Here is a 7,038-nt window from a genome sequence, read left to right as displayed (position 1 = left end):
TTTCGTCAAAATTCTGGGGAAGGGGCTGGGGCGCCGCGCCTCTCAGCAAGCCCTAAAGCAGTCCCTAAAATTTGACCTCTGGGGTGCCGCACCATCTAGAGTGCCCCAAGTCAATCTCTAAAATTTCAGAGCTGGCGCCCCACTCCTCTCAGAGCACCAGGGACGCCAGTTCTCCCACCTTTTCCCACTTCTTTCCGTACTAGTTCCTTAGCATCGTACCTATGTTTTCTAGTAGATTTCTACACTCTAAGGTGCATCCAGACATCATGAAATAATCCATAAACATGAGAGCATGAACCTTGTATCCATAATTCAACTCAAGGAAAGTTAAGAGCCAAGTGTAGAAAGTTTATAGAGTCTTTCCAAGAAGTCTTTTACAAACGTTTTAACTTTGTTTTAAGACTTAAGCTTTGAGTTGAGTATATGGGAACTAAGTATTCCCAAGAGTTAAAATGTTTTCACATTTGAGCAAGAAAGGAAACACCGATTTCCAAGAGAGCCTTTGAGCTAGTTTTTGAGTAATTATCTCAAATCATAGAAAGAGTTTAGTTTTTAAAACATATGAGCTAAGTATACTTTGGGAGTAGTATTGAGCACCGATATGGGGACGCGAGTTCATAATAGCTTAACTCTCCATAAACCATGTAGCTATCATGGATAGAAAGGATCATACTTTTTAGATGATTCCTTAGTGTTTTTTAGCATAGACTTGTGGATCCACTTAGTTGAGGCATTCTATATGATGGCAAAGTAAAGGATAGTTCTGGCAACGTGGGTGAGACAATGTATCATCACTTAAGCTCATAGTGGTGGTTGTCGGTTAGAGAAACTCCTACAGTATTATATTACCTTAAAATATTAGTAAACTAAGTTGTTATTGTATCTCTTTAATACATTGAGTTATCACCTATCGTTTAAATGTTTTGTATAAACTGCACCATTATTGTTGTTTTTACTTTGCATTTGAGTTGAATTATTCATGAGGTGTGTAATGCCAAGGTAAGTGTTCTTTTCAGTTTCCTTTCAAGCTTATGTCTTTTTTAGTATTCCCCTCGCATATTCGTACATTCAATGTACTGATGTTATTTGGCCTGCATCCACTACTAGAAAACATGCCTGTAGCAACAATTATTTAGCAACAACTAAATATGCGTTGCAATAGACAGTAATTCACAACGGTTATAACCTTTGCAATAGACAAATGGACCTAATAAAACACTTTAAGAAGTAAATCGTTGCATTATTGCGACAACCGTTGCCATAGTATCTTTTATTGCAACGATTCCTACAAACTGTCGCCTTAGGTACTCTATGGCAACGGTTCCGCCAAACTCTTTCCCTCAATTATTTCCCTCCACTAATTTTACTACACCCGCCAAAAGAGTTTTTTTTTAATTAAATTGTAAAAATAAAATAAAAGGCAAAATATCACTAATTTGTTTCTTCAGACTTTTCATCCTCGTAGGTATCGACTTTCTCCTTTCTCTCTGAAGAACAAAAGTAGCATTTTCCTTTAATCCTTCTTCTTTGATTTTCCTTGTAGGAATCTGCAGCTTTTGGGTCTTCTTCTTCGTGGGTTTTACGTTTCTGCAGCTACATGTATGTCGTATTCCATCTTCTTCAATGTTAGAAATTTATTAGAAGGGTTCTTGAAAAAGATTTGAAAATAGACAAATGGGTTTCTCTGAAGTAGATGTTCTTTGCTAGAGTTTATGTTTATAATGTAATCTTATTGTGCATTAGTGTGTGTATCTTAATTTTGGTGAAGATTGAGAAATTCTGCAAAAATGTTTAGATGGAAATTCTCAGTTTAAGAAGAGTTAATGTTATGAAAGATGAGTTTTGATTCTTCATTCTACATGATAATTCTTATCTATCGAAAAACCTCAAGTTTTTTAACACGACAAACGATTTCTAAGAATAAAATGAACTGAAATATTTTTCAACTCCAAAAGTCATTGAAATCGAACATTAATGGATTTTGTTTCTCTCTTTTGAGTACAATTTTCAAGCTCTAAGTTTATACTTTCTTCCTTCTTGTCTAAAATTTTTAGTGGACAAACTACAAGTTGGTCATCAAGCTCAGCTCACTGCTTAAAAAGAGGTAATGTTCCTGTTTCTCTTATTTTACTTTGATGTATATCTATGTGTATGTTAGATATTTTACGTTTACTTATCTTTGTTCGTTGTTGCTTATTCATTTTTTAGTATAATCATTCCATATGATTGTGTTTTTCAGATTTAAGGTCTATATTGTAAGTTTAGAATGTTGGAAAAACTTTCACTTTATGCTTTATTGTAAAAAATATTTCATGATCAATTTTCTCTGTTATGAGTTAAAAGCTTCAGAAACCAGATCATTTATGTTACTTTCTGCCTCAGTGAACTCCATCTCATCCATTCATTCCCTAGTGTACCAATGCAAGAAAGCTTTTCTTCTGAACATAGTTGTGTAGTGGTGGTGTGCATTCTTCTTTAAATGAAAACAGAAGTCTGAGGTCGTAGTTTTTTTAATGATTGTCATTAGGGTTACCAGGTGCTTTTAACTAGCATTACTGGTTTAGGAATACATTGAGCAGACCTAGCATCTAGTTGATCATAGAATAAGGTTTTGATTATGAAACCAACCTCTTTATTCTTTGAGCACCGAATAAAACTTTAGGTATTGAGTAGTTCTTTGTTTTCTCCTTTAATATTCTTTTTGTGATAAATATTGTATTTTCTGTTTTAAGATCATTTTTGCTTTTGGAATACATTGAGTAGATCCTTGGTGTAGTTGAGCACAAAATAAGGCTTTGAGTGTTAACTCAACCTCTCTAAGGTTTGCTCCTAGATTTAGATATGCATGTCTACATTTAACCATACATCCAAGTTCTCTATGGCTGCCCCTTGTCTTTTCTTATAAATTTGAAGTTTTACGATTGAGCTGCTTAGTTTCTTGAGTGAGGTTAGTGACTTTGGTTTTGTTGTAGCTAGAAGAAGAAAGGATCTACTGATCGAAAAACGTCAGCGTCTAACAGATGTAATAGAAGAACAAGATGTGCTAGAATCACACAATCCAGAGGTAGGAGTTCGTATACAAGCTGACTCAACTAACAATGTAGTGCAACCCGTAGAAGAACAACTTCAATTGAATTCTACTACTCTTAAAGTAAATGAACAATGTGAAGAACAAGGCAAGAACATCCATATTTTATTTATAATATTACTTTTTTTTTAATTATAAAATCAAATTACAATACTACTTTGGAAGGGTTATCTTTATTTGTGTATTATTGTAGACTCTTCCACTAAAAAAAGACAAAGAGGTCAAATAAAGATGTTAGTTGTACATGGAAGGAATGATAGTAAACTGATTGTACTGAATAAAGCTGGTCAGCCAGTTGGTCCTAGTAATGATGCCGTGATAGAGTTGAGCAGCTTCCTCGGTACACTTGCTAGGAATGCGACCCTTTGTCCTCTTGATATAGAAAATTGGAAGTTGCTTGACACAAAACAGGATTTGTGGGATTATACCAAGGTTTGAAGTTTTCAATTCTCTGTTAAGTTAAATATATTTATCATTTATTGCACTAACTCAATGTCCAAATTTTTAGGAGAAATATGATATTCCAGAAATCGGAAATAGATGGACTTTAAAAACAATTCAAGAAGCTTGGAGAAGGCGTAAGTTTGATTTGAAAACACACCACTTTGATGCCTACGCTAATGATCAAATTCGGATGGAAAAAAAGCCTGATGATGTTCCAACATCACAATTTAAGGAACTTCTTAAATATTGGAACTCAGAAAATTTTTAGGTAAGTCTTACTAGTTGGTAATACGAAATAAGAGTTATTTGACTCATCGATCTTAGGAAAAGATAAAAAATCTCCTTCATTTTAGTGTTTCGTGGGTCCAACTTCTTTACAATTTTATTTTAGATTAATTAAAGAAAGTTATTGATTTCACTTCTATATTGTGATTCATTCTAGTTTATCACTCCCATAATTAACTGTGGCAGTCATAGTACTTGCTTAAATATGGTAATTGAACCTTTATCCCATTGTTAAATTGATACTTTTGGGTATATAATATTTTTCTTAAACGATTGTTTTCTTTCCATCCTTGCTACTTGGTTTAATTATATGACAGCTTTGGTAGTGGTTCAATTATGGTAAGTTGGGATTTATATTATCATTTTCCCTTCTGTCCTTGTTGGATCTGAGAACAACCTGTAATACATGTTTCTTGGTCGAATTTTATTCCTTATGGATTGAGTTACTTCTCTTTTAGTAAGAGAATATTGTATTTGCTTATTTGGTGGTTATTTTTGCTCTTCATTTCCAAAATATTTTAAGCTATATAAAGAGCTCTTTTCTTCTGTGACTGATCACTGGCAGTGTCTCTTCTTTCTGGGAGACCACTGAGTTCTCATTTTTTTACGGATCACTAGTCACTGGAAAAAAGCTTTCCTCTTCTATAAAAATCACTTGATCATTGTGGAACTTCTCTTCTATTTGTAGAAAATGTCTAAAGCCAACAGTGAGAATTGGAAAAAGTTGAAGAATCCACATACTGTTGGCAAGAAAAGCTTTGCTTTAGTTCGCAATGATTTGGTATGAGCTCTTGCATAGCATTGAATAAAAACATGTCGCATTTTAAAGAAGATGTTTGATATCCACTTTTAATGTGTACAGGAAAAAGAGAGGGAAACTAATGATACTCCATCACCTAAGGAATTTTTTGTGGTTACAAGAAAAAGAAAGCCCAATCGATCATACAAGGATACAAATGAAGATACAGCTAGTAAAATTGTGAGATTTCTATCTAATTTTTATTTTGTTTGATTTGAATTTGTTTTTTCATATTTACTCTTTATATGTGTACTTGAATTCTCTTGTTTTTTAATAATAAAACTGCATCATAGGCTGAGATGGAGAATATTGAAATACAACAAAATGAAGATGGTAATGAGACAATTGATGCATTTGCTTCTGTCATGGGATCAGAACATCCTGGGCGTTTGAGATTATATGGAAGAGGGGTTACAAAAACTACCTTGAAAGGGAAAGTGAGAAATTTTAAAGCCTCATCAAATGCAACAAATCACCTCGTGAAAAAGATGGAAGACAAAATGCTGAGAATGGAGGAAAAAATTAAGGAACAGAAGGAACAATTTGACCAACAAAAGACCACGATGAGACATGAAATTGTAGAAGATGTCATAACAAAACTTCAACGTTCAGGCCTACCAATTGATGTTAATGTTTTGGCAACATTACTTGATGTTTCGTCAACACGAGAAACAAATATTCAGCCAATCCATTGTTCATCTACCAGTAGCAACAATCAAGGTCAGAATCATCCTCCTTCTTCTTCATTTTCTTCTACTACTGCTTTTGCAGTTTTCTGTTTGGTTCATCTTCATTTATGGCCTATTATGTTAATCTGCTTCTACTTCTTTTTCTTGTGCTACTACACTTGCAATCTTCTTGTATTATTGTTGGTGCAACTGCGATCATTTTTTTATTTTTATCGAAGTTGATATTATCGAGATTAGTGTTACTGTTGTTTGCATAGTTTAGGAGTATTGAACTAAACTTAAAACATCAATTGATTAAGAAGGTTTTAAAAGGTGTGTTCAAGATCTGGGTTGATTTTAGGTGTTGTTAGTTTCTAGTAAAAATATACTAACCCTATTTGTTGATTTTTCCCTTTTGGTTCATCGTTTGTTTCTGATGTATAGTGACCGACTTTGTTCTTGTTGTATTGCCTCTTCATGTAGCCCCTATTTGTTGATGTCTCTTGTGTTTAACGGTTCTATTTTGATCAACAAATATCATGTTTATGACTGTGTAATCTTTCTAGTTCTGATTCTGAGGATTGTAATTCCTGATTTATCGAAATTTAATGTCTTCCGTCCTTTGGTTGGTAGAGCTTGAAAACTGTGGTAATGGATTAAGTTGTCTTGTTCAAGTGCAATGCTTGTAATGTAATCAGCTAACTGATTTGTTCTGACTTAGTTGTTCCCTCTCAGCTTCTTCACCTGGTGCTAATTCTTCTAAGTGTTTACTGGCTGCTAAACTGTCCTCATCCGTGTACACTGTTATAGATATATTTTCCAAGTTGTTTCCTGATAGGTTTGGCTCCTCCTCATGAACAGTTAGAGCTTCTCTATGTTAGTACTATCACTTAGAGTGTTGGTTTCCTGTGAGTTATTTTCATCATGCCCCTTTTATCTTTAATCTACTCGTTGTTCTTGAACAGTTTGTCCTCCTTTGGTAAGTCCACATTATTGTAATTCTCTGCTCCCTTCCAAACTACAATATTAGTAACTTTGCATTTTTCTTTTTAAAAAAGAGTGATGTGGTAGTATAGGTTATGTCTAGAAAGAGTAAAAATTAGGAGTTGTGTCTCTTCTTTTCCCTTTTCATTTTTGAACTTCCTCTTTCCTAATTGTTGACCCCTTTGAAATTGTAGGTGAACAAAATGAGCAAAGCGGGGATGAAAGTAGTGAAGACGTTACTTAAAGAGAATTGGTTTATATATATATCTACAAACATTCTAGCACTATTTTTACTTTTTGGCCTAATTTTTGTGAACTTAAATGAATGCCAACTCTTGAACATTATAGGACTATTTTTATGTTTGGGCTTAATTTTTGTGAACCTCATGTATGTTAACTCTTGAATTGTAAATCAAGATCATGTGTTTTTATCTTTGATATATGGATGCTACTATTTGAAGTACATATTGATTTAATATTTTCTATCATTGTATTATAGTTTATTTCAAAAATAAAGAATATACACAGTGCCTACAATAGCCTGCAATAACCATTAAAAAAGCCTATTGCAATAGCTTAATAACACTGTTGCAATAGTTTAGCAGAACCGTTGTAATAGCTTAGATCGAGTTGTACAGTAAAGTTGTTGCGATATATTATTTGCAACGGTTCACAGCCGTTACAGCAACTATAGAATAGTGTCGGCCTAGACTAAAGAATAAATGTTGCTATACATAGTGTATTGCAACGGTTTACAATTGTTGCCATAG

General features: G+C 33.6%; 1 pseudogene; it reads left to right on the top strand.

The window, feature by feature from the left end:
• The first annotated feature begins 991 nt into the window (after positions 1–991).
• Positions 992–6,141, top strand: LOC125853613 (uncharacterized; annotated as a pseudogene).
• The last annotated feature ends 897 nt before the right edge of the window (positions 6,142–7,038 follow it).

This window comes from Solanum stenotomum, chromosome 1 (assembly GCF_019186545.1).
Source record: "Solanum stenotomum isolate F172 chromosome 1, ASM1918654v1, whole genome shotgun sequence".
NCBI classification, from domain to species: domain Eukaryota; kingdom Viridiplantae; phylum Streptophyta; class Magnoliopsida; order Solanales; family Solanaceae; genus Solanum; species Solanum stenotomum.
Note: the sequence above shows the minus strand (reverse complement) of the source record. Positions and strands in the feature narration are given on the sequence as shown.